This window comes from Coloeus monedula (genome assembly GCF_965178545.1).
Source record: "Coloeus monedula genome assembly, chromosome: 6".
Classification (NCBI taxonomy): domain Eukaryota; kingdom Metazoa; phylum Chordata; class Aves; order Passeriformes; family Corvidae; genus Coloeus; species Coloeus monedula.
In genome coordinates this window covers 15,910,289-15,929,159 of record NC_138786.1, presented here as the reverse complement: position 1 = coordinate 15,929,159, position 18,871 = coordinate 15,910,289, and the positions used below count along the sequence as shown (strand labels likewise).

The following is an 18,871-nucleotide window of genomic DNA, read 5'->3' as shown; positions in this document are numbered from 1 at the left end:
GCAATGCCAGGTCAGTGCAGCTGTGCACTGACTGGTATTTATAAGGAATTTGACATTTATGTTCTGATTTAGAAAAGCATAGAGCTCAAGCTGTTCAAGAACTGGCTTTATCTGATTTGCACTGCCCTTCTGCCCCGGTGGCTTTGGTGCATGCCACACAGCACTGGTGCTTGTCTTGGTGTGAGTGACTCTGTTCAGCAAGCAGCAAAGGGAGCACCAAGCTCCATTCCCAAAACTGCTTCAGCTTATCCCCTCTCAGGAACGTGGACAGAGATTTCTCAGAGCAATGGCAGCTTTTCTGTTCACAAACAGTTCAAAAACCACCAAACCTCAAAATATTAACAGCAATCCTGCCTTCCAAAACATAACTTCAATAGACTTTGTCCCCCTTAGATTCATTCTGATTTATGCAATTACAGGGTGTGTCTGTACTTGCAGCTCTCCAGTATGCAAGTCAGATGCTCTGGAAAAATCTGGTTTCAATTATATGTGAGCAGTAGGGTATTCCCACTGAAAAATCCTACTGTCTGACAATGGTATTTTACGCCCGACCAAATACAGCCCTTCAGGTTTTCCAGTGCCTTTGGGACATACTAATTAAGCTTACAGTGCCTCAGTGACAGAAAGGAGTATCACCACAAACATGCAAGGAAAAACAGCCCAAGACTGAGAGAAAATGATAAATTACTTATGGATAAGTTAGAAAAGAGTCAAATGGTAATGACTTCCCCTAGATGGATCAGCAATAAGGAAAGAAGTTGCTGGGAGCCATTTCCAAAGGAATTCAGGTCCTCAATGTTTACTTTCACACTGCACTAGAGGTACTGATGGTGCTGAGGTGAAGCAAGGACCAATCCATCCAACTTGGTTCTTTGAATGAACAAGCTCTTAATGCTCAGAGGTAACAACCTTTAAGGCCTAACAATTGCCTTCCATACACACACTTTCCAGGAGAGGCATGTGTAAATTACATTATGCCATTTTATTTACTGGGGACTTGTTTGTTCAAGCACAGCAATATAAGTGGATAATGAAGTCAATGAGATTCCAAATCCAAGGCCTTACGTGTCCGTCTGTACAGGCAGATAGCAATCTCTGCATGAAAACAGTGTCATTTATACGAAACTACTACATTAAAGAAAAAAGCTATATACAGAAAGTACTGTATTTATCCTCTGCTATGGATAAACATTACTAGTACATAGTACAGTGGGTGTCATTACATATCAGCAAGGTCAACGTAGTGAGATAAAGGGGCGTCTCCTTGGTTGGCATCACAGATCACATGCCCTACAAACTGCACTCTATCATGGAACCAATAGCATCATTTTTCAGAGACTAAAATTAAATGTCAGTCTCTGGATAGCCTATAGAACATATCCACTAACAATGAGAGGGTGGAGAGGTGGGCATGGGGACACGGACAAACACATATAACCCACATATGAAGTGAACTGAAAATGATGTCACAGATATTGAACAAAATGTTTACAAGATAGTGTCTGGTTAAATAAACAGAAGGCAGAGACAGAAAGGAAAGTGACCTTGTTCTGCACAATAGAGGGAGTCATATGGGTGAACCAGATACCCCAAATTACCAGGTACTAGAACAGTACTGCAAATGTAGCTCAACCCCCAACATATTAAGTCCTGACTCAATCGTGTTTGCAACATGAGAAAATACAGATGAAATCATGTCAGTCACCTTTCTAAATATGACCATTTTCCACCTGCTAAAAATGCAGCAACATACTGAACAGAAGCTCCAGGTGGTATAAATCAGTTCAGCTCTGTTGACACCACGGATGGCAAAGGATAATGTATCTTTACAGTAGCTGTTCTCATGCAAAATCAAGTGCACACATTGCTTGATCACCCCTGGCAGCCTGCATGCAAAGGCATGAATGTGGACATACTCACTCTGAGACAAGTTTCACAAACCCACTGTGTTACGCCCCTGAGTTGTGGAACAATTCATATAAGGGGGTCTTAACTCTACTCTGCCCTTGTCCTTTTCTGGTCATCAAAGAGAGAAGATTATATGGATGACACAGTGGGAAAAGCTTCACTTCAATTTATTCAATAGAGATGTTTTCTTCTAAGGAGCACTAATCTGCAAGACTGTAACTTTCACTCTTCAAACGGAGCTCAAATTCCTGACCTTGGCACAGCATCACAGAGGACTTGTTTTCACTCACATGGATTAACTGTCACTGAACAGCTCATCCAGGATAATTGGCACAACCACTCCTCTTCTTCAAAGGTACCATTTCCTCACCTATTTTCCCTTCTTCCCCCAAAGAGTACACAACACACACTATTAAAACATGTAACAGTGACTTTAATTACCACCACACCAACTGGCGAGAGCCTTATCCTGAATGAAGCCTGCCAATTACAGCCAAGGAAGGAAGGCACGGCACAGAGTTGTATAAAAAGCACCTGCAAGTGCCCTGCTCCAAGCACCAGGTGCAGTTTATGCAGATGGCTATGAACTCTGCCTGCCCCTGGGAACAGAGCAGGGCAGGAGGAGCACCTGGCACACGCAGCTACCTTGCCTCCACGTTACAAGTAAGTGTGCCAGTACTGACCTCTTCCTATGGACAAACCTATATCCACTGCTCTTATCTGCACATATCCACACAGCTCACGTGCCAGTGGGGAGGCCTGTGATACATCCATGGTACTATCTTGGACTTAAGTCCAATATAATTTGTTCTGCGCTCAAACAAACGCCTTCCTCTGGCACTAAAGCTGCTATTTACAAACTTTAACACTTTTGGGCATGCAAAAGTGGATACTAAAGAGATATTGGCTCTATTTTGTGTTTCAACTAGGGCTGCCACGATTTGACATTCTGTAATCAATTTCACAGTATTTTTTTTCCTGTTAAACCTCAGGGGACTGCTTTGAAAAAAATGTTTGTTTGTTAGTAAAACCTGAAAAAAGCCCCACCTTTCTAGCTGGAGGGAAAAAAAAGCTTGGAAGTGTGTGTGGAACATAAACTAGAATTTTAAAAATTCAACAGTAAAGAAGGTTTCTTAACCCCCCTCTTTAAAGTTTCTATTTTTAAGCTTAGTTTCACAATTTCTAACATCCTCGAGATCTCCAAGACTGACGAAATTTTCCTTAATCTTTAATATTATCGCTAACAAATGGATGAGCAAGGTACTTTTTGAGAAGCATCATCACAGCTATTTTGACTATACCCACATACTAGAGCTTTAATTTTGAACACCTAGTCATAAGCAATCTGTCTCTCCAGCCTTGAATTGGTCTCTGTCTCATTTAAATTTGGGAAAAAAAAGCTGGAAGAATAGCTAGCAGTCCCAAAATAGGACACTATTTTGCCCACTCTCCCATCAGCAATTTTTAAAGGGCTGCAGTTCAATGCCCCACCGAACTGCACATCCCTCCAGCTGCACACTCCCTCCTCTTCCCTTACATCCAGCAATCATGTAGCCTCAGGATGTTCCTCGGTTTATGAAACACAAAGAAGATGGACCAGCTTCCTCTCACATCAGCTCAACTAGTCCCTGCATTTTATATGTGGGACACAGTGGGCTTGCACAAACAGATGTGCAGAAGAGCCCGATTTTCCTGCCTTAGGAACATAAGTCACCTCCAGGACAGTTAGGAACCCAGTGCCCACGCTCTTTCAAGGGATTTAGAGAGCTCAGAAAGCCTCCCTTGATAAATCCCAGCCCAGATCAACTAAAACGAAAGCAGATGACAGGAAGAAGTTAAATGCTGCTATTGTAAAGCACCTTCTTAATTTACTAGCACACCTCTGAAGCAGGCAGCAGCAATTAAACACCCGCCTTTGTAATTATAACACAGGAGCCTGCCTCCACCCTCACAGCCAGCTGGAACTGCTCCCACTTCTGGAGAGCTCTTCAGCAGCCACGCTCACCCACAGCGATGCTGCAGCTCTCCATCTAGCTTATTACTGTCCCAGACCACCAGCTCTGGGAGCTGTCTGAGCAGCACCTTGCCCTGACCGGACAGGGTAAGGACTTTGGGACACTGCTGCAATGCCAAATCTCAACAGTAGCGAAACAGGCCGAGCATCTTGTTTCTTACGAACTGAGGCAGCTGTAAGAGGAAGGCAAGAAGCTGGGGGAAACAAACATCAGTTATCACGCAGTGAAATCTTCTCTGACTTCATCCACAGAGAAAAAACAGTATCAGGGCCTGTCCAGGGCCCACAGTCATTTAGATGCCAACCTGATTTATCTATAGCAATTTCTGCTCCTACACCAGCTGTTCAAGTCTCTCCTGGGCAACTTGATTGGGAATTTTATCCAGTGAATGGGCCATTTCAACCACAGTATATCACTAGCTTCTCACAAATGCTCCTCTCTGCTTCGGGGAGGAACACTCATCCATCAAATACCTTGGTGCCTTCTCTGCTTGCCACTTGCTGCCAACTATTTGCTTTGGCACAGCAGATCTCTGGACAGCAAGCAGGCATGCTGTTATTTTCCCCAGCGACAGCACTGAAAAAGGAAAGCATACAAATTATGTCAGTCCTGGGGCTGCCTTCATTTATCCATCAAGGAATAGGATTTTTTTGTGTGTGTGTCCCTAGTGCTATTTTTTTTTAAAAAGATGCTGTAGAACTGCTCCCAGTTTTGCTTGCTCCAGAAGGGACAGTGCTGGATACATACCATGCTGGGGGGCTTGGCAAATAAAACTTCATGGGAAAAAAAAAATTTCAGCACAAGGTACCTGTGCCCTGCATGCCCTGGGAGAGTCAGGGAAGGTCCTCTGCCCTGTTTTTACACACATTTTGCATCATTTTACACTTGTAGAGCAGCTGTTGTGTGGAATGCCAGAAAATCCATGAACACCTAGTAAAGGGCATGTCCTGGTTCACCTACAAACATGGCAAGTCCCCAACATTGCATCACACTGTCAGTCCATGAAAGGTGCAAGGCTCAGAAAAACTGGACTACAGTGAAAGCCCAAATGTGTATGAAGATAATGCCTTTACATATTCAAGCCATGAGTACAACCCATGAGCTTGATTTCCTACTTGTTCCCATCATCCCCCTGTGCCCGTTCCCCAGTGTCCCCCCACTATCAACATAACTTCAGTGGGATTTAGATCAGGACTTAAATGGATATATAGAATCAAAAAGAAAAAAATCCATTGCAAGCTAAGGAGAGATTGGAAACAATCGATCAGTCTTTGAAAGTATTTGGATCACTCCTCCTGGGAAGGACTGCAGCAAACAAAGCAAAGCAACATGTCTACCTAGGGTGTTTGAAGCTGCAGGAAGATAGGTGTGGAAATAAAGCAAAGGCTGTGGGTTGTTGCAAGACTAATTAAACCTTGATTTAACTGGGGCTGCAATTTTAAATCTGGATTTTATTACTACTAATGAGGAGAGTTGCTGAAGCATTTCTTAACATAATTTTATCCAGCAGCCCTTGGAATGTATTCAATGTCAACTGGTATCTCTTTCCTGGGACAGACATCTACGCTGGCAGCTTCTACCACTGACACAACACATCAATTCACATAAAGGAAAAAAATCACCATTAGCTAAAAATATCTGAATGAAAACAAAATAGTGTTTCAAATGCCATGGTATTACCCTGCCTTTTTTTCCTTGGCTCCCTCTGTTTTCTGTGGCCATTGACATAGCCTCTGATAGCTGCAAAAAACTGCCTGATTTTGTATTAGTTTTTAAATAGCAGTGGGAGACATTTCCTTGAATTACATTTACGAAAAAACACCACCTGATACATTTCTTTTGTAAACAATCCTTCCAAAGTCTGAGAAGAACTAGTGAATATATCAAGAAAAGGCCCAGTAAATGAGCTGTGAACGGAAACAGTGGCAGGCATGACGTACTTTCCCCCCCCCACTTTCCAGAAGCTGCTCATTAAGTCCAGTTTTAAGTGGGGTGGAGACAAGCCACAGAAATTCCCAGGATAACACTGGTGTCTGATTAATGAGAAATGTAACATCCATTCAACAGACTTGTAAGGAAGATATGACTGTTGCATGCACACAGGCACATTACACCGTGTGTTTGCCCCAGAGCATCCTGCCCACCTGCTCCCTTCCTGTTCAACTCAAACCTTCCTAAAATTAGGACCATTTCTCCAGTCTCATTCAAAGTTTCCACCTTTATCTCTCAGCCTGCCAATGCTGATTAAACAAAGAATTTAGGAGCGGAAATGACTATATTCTGTGAGAGAGTCCAGAGAGCAGGAGGATGAGTACACAAACCCAAACAGAGCAGCGCCGGATGCTTTCACATGGGAAACCTTCTGCATCCTTTCTTACAGTAGAAATGGGCATAGAGAGGAAAGAATGACCTCCAGACGTAAGCCATCCTAAGAAAGTTACTTTAAAGGCAAAGCTGAAGATTTTGTCGTTTGTGTGCTAAATACAAACCCTTAGGGGTTTTCTCTTAAGTCTGCTTAGGTACTCTGCACACATCTGCTGGGTGGAAAGGAGCAGCATGTCTGTTTGATACAAAGCAAGTACAGAAACACACTACATTATCCTGCACAAACCGTTAAAACATTTAAATACAAAAGACTAGAAAAGGAGGCCTGAATGCAATTCCCCATGTTCCTTGGGATGGCAGGAAGCTGGAAATGGTCCTTTAGCCCCCTCACAGCCAATGGATTGTTCCAGCTCCAGCACATTTCAGCATTTTACAGTGCATCACACAGGGCCAGGACCAACATATATAAGGCTCTGTAAAAAAGTAAAACCCACCAAGCTTCCCAAGAGTGAAGTAATTCAATTGGCTGAAGTAATTCAAATGGCAAAACAGCATTTTTTTGAAATAAATCTATTTCAGGTGGATGTGGCTTGTTTCCAACACCAATTAATAGCAATATTGAATTCCTGGGTAGCTAAATATGCAGCTTCTGCCCACTGAACTTTCATGTAATGAGACTAAAAACCTAAAAAAACGGACTCTCTCTGACAGAGACTACAAAAGCTATATCCCCCTAATACAGACCTTTCTACACACCCCCTTTCTGAAAGGATTTACATTCAAATTCATTTTGAATTTGACAGCAAGAACTGCAGTACATAATTCTTCTGTCCACCATGACATGTAACTGTTATAATTCAGCTTTTTTAGACGTGCATTCTTAGGTATCTACAGGGGTGCTTTAGGGAAGGGTAGCATCAAATGCCCTGCTACAAGAGAAACAAGCTGGCACTCCCCTGCAAGACACTTTTGTTAATTTTCTGTAAAAAAAAAAAAATACACCAGCTCTGCTGCTTCTTGTGCAAACTAACAAACTACTCTAATTCACAGCACTAAAACTCACCAACCTGCCCCCAGGGCCTGCTGCCCTCACCAACAGTAACCTTTTCCCTTTGAGCTCCCTCACATCCACCCAGGGTCCCCATCAGGGATGGCGTCCAAGCATCTCCAACTTGACTGCTGATGCTTATCCACTGCCCAACCACTACTGTTATATTTAAGCCAGAGCCTTGCCTCCAACGGAGTGATCTCTGTATCAGAAAGCACCACGTGGAGTTACAATAAAAACAGCACTGCAGTTTCAAGCTGAGGCATCTCAGAGACAAAAATCAATAGGGAAGTTTGTAGCAAAAGGACAAAAAAAAGAGTATACAATGTTGTGTTTCCCTGAATTACTGTGCTTTGGCCATAACACAGCATTCTTAATAGGTGACACAGAAAGCCATTCCTAAAAATTAGGAATATGTAACTTTTTGTGAACCCTACACTATGGGGATGACTTTGGCCTTTTAAATCAACTTAATGTCTCACTTTTCAAGCATCAACTTCTAATAATTTCTTTCTGCTACTATAGTCAACATCCAAGGGACACTTTTTTCTTGCATCTTCCCCATACCCTGCTACAGGAAAGGACAAATCACTGGAATAGGGACCAGCAGTATCAAAAGAAAGCTGCTTTCTCATTTTTATACATTTGTACCCGCTGGTAATTCGTCTTCTACAAAGCTGGGGATGGCTGAAATTTTGTTACAAGGAAACCATGCTCTGTTTAATAACAAGAACAATCAAATGCCATGATTTGTAGGAAGCAACTTTTCTTCCTTGACCTTTTTATTACTGGCAAAATGTCAGCAGATTATTAAAGTGCGGAGAGCACAATCTATGATAAATAACCTTGTGTTGCCACACACCAGACCAAAACACCCCCTCCTCTCTGTCCAGACACATACCTTAGCTTTCCAAACCAGCTCTGATTTATAAAGAAATATAGATAACTAACAGAGTCTGCATGCCAAGTGCAATACCGTGGGTGAACAGAGCTTGCTCAGTTCCTGGAAGCATAAACAAGGGGGGAAGGAACAAAAAGAGCAAGAGCCAGAATGCAGCCTTACTTTTGTATGTGACAGCTGCAAGATGACTGCTGACATAACACATGCGATCTTCATTCTTACCTGAAGTATGGCAGCATGAAAAATTGGAAAGTACCCAGCAAAAAACCATAAGGCTGTCTCCAAGTCTAAAATCAACTGCAATGAGACTTAAGATGTTCAACCTACTTAACTAATCAAAGACATTTAAGGGATCACCTGATCATAGCCTGCAATCACTTAGAGGGAAAAGATGTCAGCTGGAAAAAAAGAAGGTAGAAAAATGCCAGATTTAGAGAGGAAGCACATATCTTTTACTGTAAAGAAAACTACCATTTGCACACATTTCTGAAGAGCACAAAAGAATCACCAACAGAAATTTAAAGGCACTACCTGCCTTAGGAAAAATGCTGTAACTCAACCAAAAATTACTAGATTTAAGAAATCCCAGGCTAAAATCCTGGCAGACGCAAAGTGAAATGACTGGGATAGGACTGATACATCTGGCTTTAAAATCCAGAATGCAAAGAAAAGCTGCATTGTCCACAAAGCAAACTCCAACCTTCCTACCTGAGTCCTCTTTCTCACCAGATAAGCACCTTAGGAGATGACCATGCCAAGCGTTGCAGAGCCTTTCTCCAGCTGCCCGAGCCCTGCACCTCGCTGCGCTGTAATCAAGCAGCAGAGCAGCCAGCGGCGGGCAGCTCGTGCTGCTTGTTAAACATTTCTAGCCCCAAACACTGCATTTCTTCTCCACTTAACTCTTCTAAGGTCCACTTCCAAATCAGCCTGAAGAAAATACTGTTTTGCAGACTTCAGTAAAATAAACCTTTTTATTATTTCATGTGCCGTTTCGTTTCCTGGTACTCAAAGCTAAGTGGCTCAGATATTTACAGTACTGGGAGCCTCATCTAAGACAGCCTCACGGAGCCAACAGCTCACAGCACAGTAGGACTGCCCATTAAAAACACTACGGAATAATTCCAGGCTTCCTATGGGCACCATCTATGCGTGCAGCTCAGCTCATTTTCTACACATTATTAAAAGCTACACTACTTAACTCACCATTTAATTTTGACGTTAAATGAAAGCAAAAAGCATGACAAAAGAATGGTAGTGAAAAAAAAAGAAAGAAAGAAGCTGTACCTGAAGGCTTCCTAGTAGCTTTATCCAGAGAGTAAACAAGCATACTCTGGCTGGATCTGAGCCAGCAGACAATGCCAAATAGGCCCAAGAGGAGATCAGACCCTCTCCATGCCCTCATAACAGAGCCCTGTAGGCCAACACAGGAAAATAAATAAAACGCAACCCCAAAACTTACTTTGTTATTTTTCTGGTGCAGACAGAGGCACAGAGGTGCAAGCAATCTCCCCACAGCTACAGGAGGTCTGTGATGGAAGCAGGAACTAACACTGATCTTCTGATTTCAAAGCCAAATGCCCTGACCACAAAATTATCCTACTTGCATTGCCTCAACCTGTCTCAATCCAGAAGAACCAAAATACTGGAGAAGGGAAGGAGGGAAAGGGGAAGAAAACAGAAGGTTTATCAGGAATATTTCTGGTCCACCTGGGAGCAAACACTGCTTACATTGGTGCCCCGTAATTGCACTCCAATGAATTTGGAACAATGGTATGAAGTTTAGTGCTCAAAGTACTCAGCTTTTTGAGAGTTTAAGCAAGGCTGACACAGCCCTTCTCTTAAAGCAAGAAAAAGCCCCATATTGCTTAATGCTTTTTATACAGGGGCCTGGAATGCTCAAGAGATTAAATAATTCACACACTGCCTTTCCCCAGGGGTTCACATCTAGCCCAGATCACAAGTGTCAAGTACAATCACATGTACTCTTGATAGACTTTGAGAGGTAAGAGCACGGCCCGAGTGCAAGTCCCAGGAGATAAATGCTTGTATGGGATAAGTCCCTGTGGATCAACTTAGCAGGAGCCCTACCAGGACAGCAAGAAATACTGCACAGAAGTGGTGTCTCGGACCCCAGGGTACAGAGGTGAATAAATGAGGGAACATATTTTGGTTTTCCCCTTGGACGGCATCAACTTCCAAAGACACAGTGAAAGCCTGCCCCAAATAAATCACTTTCATCCACCTGGAGAGGCAGATTGTGCTTACAGCAGCTCCACCTTAAAAGTGGCATAAAAGAAGCCATTCTCAATTGCATCAACTATGCCAAGACAGTGAGCTGGTGTGTTTTTACATGGGGTACACAACTGCACACCTTGTGATCTGCTCAGGCTCTCAAACAAGGGGGGCAGAGGGAAGCAACAGCACCAGCTGCCGCAGCTCCAGCACGGGAAGAGCAGCAGAGGCGGGTGCTGGCGGATGGCACGGAGAGCTGGGGTGCACCCACTCAACCTGCCCAGGGACTCAAGATGTTGCAACTTGCTCCAAGCAGAAAAGAGCAGCAAACCACGGCTTTCTCTGCAGTGTGGGCAAAGCAGGGAGGGAGCAGAGCCTCCGGGGAGCCATGCTCCACTGCAGTGCCTTCAGAGCTGCAATGGCATTTGCTGTGTGTGCCCCTGCTTGTGTAGCTTCAGGCTTGGCTGGAGGGTGCAATCTGCTTCTTCACGCTATTTCCACAGTCATTTTCACTTGGAGTGCCTGCTGTTTCCTTTCATGAACTGCTGCATCCCTGAGGTACAAAGGGCAGAAAACTCTTCTAGCAAAACCTGGCAGTCAGCAATAGAGAGGGGAAAATAAATTATTAAGGACCACATTGGGGCAGGTTTTCTTTCTATCTGTCTTGGGCAAAACTTAAAACACTTCTTCCTTCCCCCATCATGGCTACGGTAATAATGCACAACTATTCACTATCCTCATCTTAACTAGAAAAGCCTCCTTCAATTTAGCACTTATTATAATTATGGTAAATTAAATAGTGTCTAGAAAAAGTCTTACTTTTTCAGAGCTATTATCTTACCTCTATGAAACTCTATCAGTTAAAAGTGAAGCTAGCTATTAAACAATAAGGGTTTGTAGCTATTCAGTGAGCAGAAAAGTGAGATGTTCAGTGGAAAATTGTTCAAATTCTATTTCTAAATTCAACACCACATCTCCAAGGGAAAACGGGAGAATCTCATTAATGATATCGCAGCGTCCCTCTCGCAGTGCAGAGATAGTACTTGAGCACCAATTCTCTGTTCACTTGCCTTCACCCCAACACTTTTATAATATGAGGGGAAAAAAATCTGCATTTTATAAAATCACAAGGTAAATTATTGCCTTTGTGTGCTTTCAGCAAAAGCTCTCTCTGGCTAATGATGCATCATTAATCTGATTTCTGCAAGAGACATACAGGATAAAAAGACTTGGCTGCCATGAAGTCAATGGGAAAACGCACAGACTTTGAGAGGGTCACAATAAACAAAAACCAAAAGCCATAAATTTCCACACTGCTACTCTGAAAAAAAATAAAAACACAAAGCATCTACAACAGGTACTCAAGAGAGCCTTTTGGTAAATGGTTGTTCTGTGTTCTCCTAAATAAATCAAATGCTGGCTTGATAATACTTGGAGTGATACTAGAAGCATTATTTTTAACACAACATAAGCATACCCACCATCAGGCATAAAATATTAAGCAGGAGACATCTTTAATATATTGTTTTTCTACAACTGGGGGAACATTAACAATAATTAGCAGCCAGCACTGGAACTGCTCTCTGCTAACTGTGCATCTTGTGGGTAACAGCAAGTCTTATGTTAACACAGCGATGTCAACTGACAACAGCTTTATGGCAGAGAACAGCATATTGTGCATTTCTGGGAAAAGGAACCTTTAGTGCTGTGGGGATTAATATGGTTAAATTGCTTCTGAGTCACAGCCTGTTGTTGCTCAATATTTCTCAACTTGGTCCCTACCTACCTTTTATTTCCTCATGGGGATGCACCTGTTCAAAGAGAATAAAACTGCCACTGTTGCACCCACTGTCTTAGCTCATTTAGACAAGTTATTCAGTATCTTGCTTACATAATGAGATTCTTTTTATTTATATTGCAGAACAGCCCAGCAGAATCCAAGACAATGCTGCATTAAATATTGTGTGAATTTACAATGAGAGACCTTGACACCAAAGAACACATAATCCAGGCAGAGAGAGGATGAAAAAGGCATGGAAAGGTGATTGACACACCCTGGCCATGTACCTTCTCAGGGTACTCAGAAATGAGAGACCCTACACTACACTTCTCATGGCTAGGGGATCACCCAGCTTCTCAGCACACCTCACCCTCTTGGAAAAGAAAGCTTTCAGCACCTACGCTGAGGGATTCCACAAGACAGAACTTGAAGACCAGCTTGGGAAAAACTAGGTTAGATGCCTGACAGTCTAGGCTTGGTTTACACAGCCTCCAGCCCTGTCCACAAGTGGAGCTCCCCAAGTCTACTGCAATGCATAGGTGTATGAATAAATGAGTGCAGGTATTAAAAAATGAGTGCAGGTGTGCCAAGGTGCGTCCCATGACCTAGAGTCCAGAGAGAAATTCAGGCAGTAACAGCAGTTTGATTACAGGCAACAAAGCCTGGGTGGCTCGTCAGTCAAAAAAACCCCAAAACAACCAAAACAACCAAACCAAACCAAAACCCACAACCCCAAAAAACCTCCTCAACAACCAAGAAATTGGGCCTCATTTGCATCCACTGAACCTGAATTAAAACAAAACAAAACAATCTTATACATGATTATACACATTCTTATCAAATTAGATCTCCTCTTCAATGAGAAAGGTTACAAAGTCAGAGCAAGACAAGGAGGCTGGGCCAAATGACAGATGTTAAATGGAAAGAAGGAAATCTACTATAAAGGAAACTGTAAAATACAAAGACTGTGTATTTCATATCTAACACACCTGTGTCCTGCTCTAGACTGACAATAACAGAACTCCATGGAAGGCAGTTTAAATTACTGCCTTGCCCACTAGCGCTGTAATTTGTACAGTGCATTCAGTGCTCACTGAAAGCCTTCATAGTCCAAGTAAGGATTTGCAAATTTACAAAAAAAAAAAAAAAAAATTGCTTAGACCTGAACGGTCTTTGACCCACATATGAAAGAAAAGGTCATGAAATGATCTGCAAATCCAGATTACTTTCCTTAGTAGGGTAAGGGGAAAAAAAATAATTCACTGCATCAGCAACTGTCAGGCTTGCAGCAGTGCATGAGGTTCTTTTTCGAGGCAACACAGCAAGAAAAGACAGAAAGATTCACCTTATAAAATGGAAATCTCATTTATTTGCATCCATGACAGGAGCTTGCCAGAATAATCACCCTGACAGAGCATTAATTCCAGTGGCAATTTCACATTCACATTTCAGGGGTTTTACAGATGAGCCAGCAGCAGCTCCCCGAATGAGCTGTGCAATGTTTGATAAAGTGTATAAAAGCCTTGGTGACCTCCTACTACTACATAAAAGTGAATCTCTCCTGATGCTGAAGTCATACCAAAAAGAGAAAGTACAAAAATATCAAAACAATAACAAAAAAAAAAATTTAAATGGTTCTTTTTATTCTGCCAAGATTACTCACAATGATCAACAGTTACCCACACCATGCAATGGAGTAGAATTCCCTTCGTCTCCTTACTGGGACGTGGCTATATATTGCTGCGTGGAGAGAATTCCCCATCATTTTTATCTGAGAAAAAAGCAAATCAATTCAACAAAGCAATCCTAGCATAGGCTTTGCACTCTTAACTGGCATCAAACAACACAGATAACAAAAGCCAAGCTGTTTCTGCAGTACTGCAGGTCGGAAGGAACAATGACACTACAACAGTTGTCTGGAACAAAATTCATTAGCATGACAATTAAAGTGCTTTTTAGAGCAATCTCATGATTTTGCCGAGAGAAAACTGAAGGAGAGCTAGCAGGACACAGCTTTTGTGCCTGAAGTGCTGGGATGCAGAAGGACCAAGTTCACATTTAAGCTTTCCACTCAACACAGAACGAGATATTTCATCCCTCGATGCCTCTCTGCCACATCTGATAGATAAGCAGCATGTCTGCTTTTATCTCGGCCTCTGCTGATCGATTTAGACAGCACACCCTTCAGGACTCTACTACAGTAGCATTCCAGTTTGGGAATACACATAAAATAGCTATTACATTATTCCTTGGGGGTACAATTTCACATTGATTGATTCACTGACAGATCAGATAGGATGAAGCAGGCAGGCTCCATGTTGATTCCCCCCCTCCCCCCCCCCCAGGAGACCTGCACACGTCCCAGTTTATTAAGGATGTGAGTATTTCTCTCTTGCCTTTAGCGGGTTAATTTTTCTCTGATGCTATAATCATGCAAACTGGGTTGCCAAAACACTCAAACTCATAAAGCCCTGCAGTCAATTCCCAGTAAGTTGAAGCTTGGCATGGAGTTTAACAAAACACATAGAAAAACTACTATCAAGAAGATTGCCAGCATGGTAAAGTTATTGATATTGGAACAGAGCACAGACCTCAGTGACACATTGCAAAAAGAAAGCCCAGGTATACAGCTGTCTGTTTATTAAACAAAGAGGAGAACTGAGCCTTTTCAATTCAGACTTTGATTTATACACATATAAATCCTTCAATCCGAAAGGAGTGCAAAGGAAAAAATGGCACAATTACAACTGTAGCTCTACAAACTCTGAGACTAAAGAACAAGGGATATGCCCATGGTTTTTATGCAGCTTGAAAGAAATTAAAAAGCACCACCACACAAGCAGCTGGACTATTCTAACCTAAAAAAAAAAATAAATCCCCCTTTCACATCACTCCCCTTCTGTGATGGACAGAAACCATTTACAAGTAACTCTTACTAGCCTGCTGTTAGCTGCTTCCAATTTTGCAGAATATTCCCTTCTTGTCCCTTGATCTTTTTGTATTACACAGATGCATATACAGTTCCTAGAGCCACCTGATGCAAGCACAACACTCCCACGCCTTGAGCAGAGAAAGAGTATTTCAATAATTAAAAAATGTGGAAACCTGGGCAGTTTGTACACTGCTCCTTAGTCCTCCACAGAGGCTCAGCAGCTACTTATCAAAAGGGTGTTTTTCAGGACGGTTGTCTCCTTCCTCCTTCATTGCATGACCAGAAAGAACCACAGTGGTGGGGAGGAGCTGGGATGAAGGCAGAACCTGTGATTTGGACACAGCCCTGTACAATTAAATGCACCACAACCACACAGCTCCAAAATGAGGGCTGAGCAGCACCTGGGAGGAGTTTGCTCTGTCTCAGACGCCTGGTGCTCCAAAGCACAGCATAAACACAATGACAGTCAGGAGCCTCCATGAGGAGTGAGCAAGCCCAGACCCACACTGAGACAGGCTGGCAGAGCAGGTCACCATCATTCCTGCCCAAACTCGTGTGTATTTGGCATTTGGATTGTTCCCATTCCCTGAGCTGCTTCTTGTGTTTCCTTTACCTTAGTAACTACAGCAGGCATGCACAAACACCTACAATGTGCTGCCAGAGACATCTCATGTTGAGGAGTGGAGGCGTGAGGAGCAGCCTTTCTGGTTGAGAAAACACTGTGCTATTAATGCTCCAAAGGCAGGGAGGTCAGGAGAAAAAACACTAAATGCAGCTTTTCCCCCAAATAAAACAGGAGATCAAATAGCACAAACCTGTGCAGTTGCACAGGGAGGTCTGTGCTCCGCAGCTCGGAAGCAGCAGGGCCCTGCTGACACACTTCAGGGCAGTTTCCTTTTTACCTCTTCAGCCCCAGATCCAGCACTAAAAGACCTTCAGCACTGGCAACACTGACAATCTCACAATTACCTCCAGCAGACAGCAGCTCTCTTGGACATGAAGTGAGTCTAACCCAATTCAGATTAGCATAACCAAAATTTTTATGATCTATGAACATAGTAAGAATTAGTCGGGTCTCAGTTTTGCTCTGAGCACGGCACACTGATTTCAAACACTGCACTTTACAGATTATAGGAAGGGCCTTTCCTTAGAGATATCCTGGGTTCCAAACCACAGCACTGTATCAGAGAGCCATTTTGCTCCTGCTGTAGCCAAGAAAGCACCTTGCTAAATATCTAATCCAGCAATGGAAACTGAACCACCTGTACTGTACAAGCCTCCCTCCCACTCACCTGATGAATCAGTTTTGCAATAAAGCACATGAAAATTAAATTAAGCACCATGAAAAGATTAGAGCAGTAAATCCGCCTTTCAGTTACTTTCATGCATCACCATGATTAAATCATTCCTTAGGTTCACTTTGTCCACTTCAAACCAAAATAGGCGGTGGGCAGGACTATGGCCTGCATTTTCTCCCTGGAATCAGAGAACTGCTGTCTGCACCTCCATCAATAGGGCCACAAAGTAACCCCTGGAGCTGAAACTGACTCCCTTGCTGCCCCCACGCCCTTTCAGCCCAGCTCAGCTGTCCCCCTGCTTGCCCGGCCGGGATGGGGACACTCCCAGGGTCACCTACCATCCCACTAGGAGCTGCCCAGCCGAGAACACCCATTCTTCTCTTCTGGCAAGAGAACTTACCACACACAAAGCCTGGCTTGAGGCTTCTGTCTCTCCCTCCCCACTCACACCGCTTTGGAAACTTGCTGCCAAGGAGGAAAGGTGGCAGCTGGGGACACATCCAATGCAGTGGCTGTTCTCTGCTGTACAGACATTGCTGAATACTGTTGTTATCTCGTACATCAGTGCAAGGAGGGGGAAGGAATATTTTGACAACAAAGATACTGCTGCAGCTGGATGAAATGAGGTGACTACACAGTTTAAAGAACTTTCCCCCTCACTTATGTTAAACAATTGTTTCACACTACAACACTTTAGGTTTGCATAGCACTTGAAAAATACGGTTTCTGATCCAGCAGACAGTTGCACGTGCTTATATTTTTATTTCTCTAGGAATGCTGCCTTGCTTCACTTAGTGCAAGCTAAAAGCATTTCCAAACGAAGCTTTCCAAAATCTGGTTTTTAGATAGCGATGCTTCTAGTCTCCACTGTGGTATCTGTCAAAGCGCCTATAGGAAAGGTAATTACTATTGTCAATTAAATGTAGCCAAGTAGTAACAGTGCGGTCTCCTTACTAGTTCCTCACCATGCTGGAAGAAGTACATTAAAAATGCGTTCCACCTACCAGATATTCCCACATGTCTAAAGAAATCAGGTCTCCTTGACAGCACGCCATCCACACGCCACACCGGCCTCTTGCTGGCCCCCCAGCCCTGCCATGCCGAGATGTCGGGGGGCAGGGGGGTCACCCCACAGCTCCCATCACCAAACCCCAAAAGGCACACGTAGAAACGGCGACGCACAACCTGGGCACAAAGCACGGGCAGAGGCGGCAGGGTTACCCTCCCAGCGCTCAGGCCCTCACCAAAATCACGCCGCTCGCAAGACGACGCTGGGGTTCCACGTTATACTTAAAAATAGGCAACCTGGCAGCGCGGGGTACAAGAAGAACAGCTAGCACGGGAGGCGGGGGAATGGATTTATTGGGATAATTTAGGGAGGGGGGTGGTATATGCTTTTATAGAGTATTTCGGGGAGGATGGCTTTGGGGGGTTCGGGGGAGGACGTGGCTTTTGGGGGCAGGGGGGAAGCCCGGCGCGTCTTACCTGGCCGGGGCGGCCGAGCCCCCGAGCGGTGCCGCCCTCAGCACGCCGCGCCCCGCCGCCGCCGCCGCATCGCCGGGACACGCGTGGGACGGGAGCGGGGACACGCGTGGGCCCCGCCGAGCCGCTCGCTGCCCCGGCGGCACGGAAAGCGCGCAGCGCCGGGCCGCGGCCGGACAGCTGCTCGGGGGAGGCGGCGGCAGGAAATACCAAAAGACTGATCCAACCACGCTAGGGAGAGAGGGAGGGAAGAGAGGGGGGAATGGAGAAGAAAAATAGAGGGAGAAAAAAATAAAAACGGAGCGGAGGGGGAAAAAAAAAAGGGAAAGGAAACGTGCAAAATCCGGGCGGGATCGGCGCGGCGCGGAGCTGGCGCGGTGCTCGGCTCCCCGCGGGAGCGCCCCCGGGGAGCTCCCCGGCCTCTCCCGGCCGGAGCTCGGCTCCCTTCGGTTTGTTATTCCCCCCCACACTCCCCGCAGTTTGTTTCTTTCTTCTCCTCGGCACAGGGAGAGCCTGAAGCCAAGGCAGAGTAAATAAAGCAAAACCACCAACCTCCTAAACAAGAATCAGGCGGACCCCCCGGCCAGCAGGCAGCAAGCCATCCCTGGGGTTCACTGACGCCACGCGCAAGATAATGGAGAAAAGCCAACCTGGGGGAATCACCACGGCGAAGCCCTGCAGCTGCAGGAGCAGTTTGTCTCAGCATCCAGCCACACGCCGACGCCGTGGCTCAAAGGCGCCCGTGCAATATGCAGCCCTGACACGCAGCTGGGCACGCTCCCAGCTTCGCCTGTGCATCCAGAGCGAAAAATCAATCCCATGGCAAGCACGGACCCCTAAGCTCCTCCAGACGAGGAGGACAGTCCAATCATCGCATCCCTGGCCGCAGCCCGCCTGCCCTTCGGGGGAGGCATGACTTTACAGGCAGCGGGGTATCTGGTAAAGCATCA

The 18,871-nt window shown here is 44.5% G+C and overlaps 1 protein-coding gene across 1 annotated transcript in view; it reads right to left on the bottom strand.

Annotated features, from left to right (window-relative positions):
* OSBPL5 (oxysterol binding protein like 5) overlaps positions 1–18,047 on the bottom strand; it is a gene marked incomplete at its 3' end in the record, with an annotated part of 170,814 nt that extends 152,767 nt beyond the window's left edge. Inside the window, exon 1 of the mRNA XM_082284502.1 lies at positions 17,925–18,047. The remainder of the gene's footprint in view (positions 1–17,924) is intronic.
* Between the last annotated feature and the right edge of the window lie 824 nt (positions 18,048–18,871).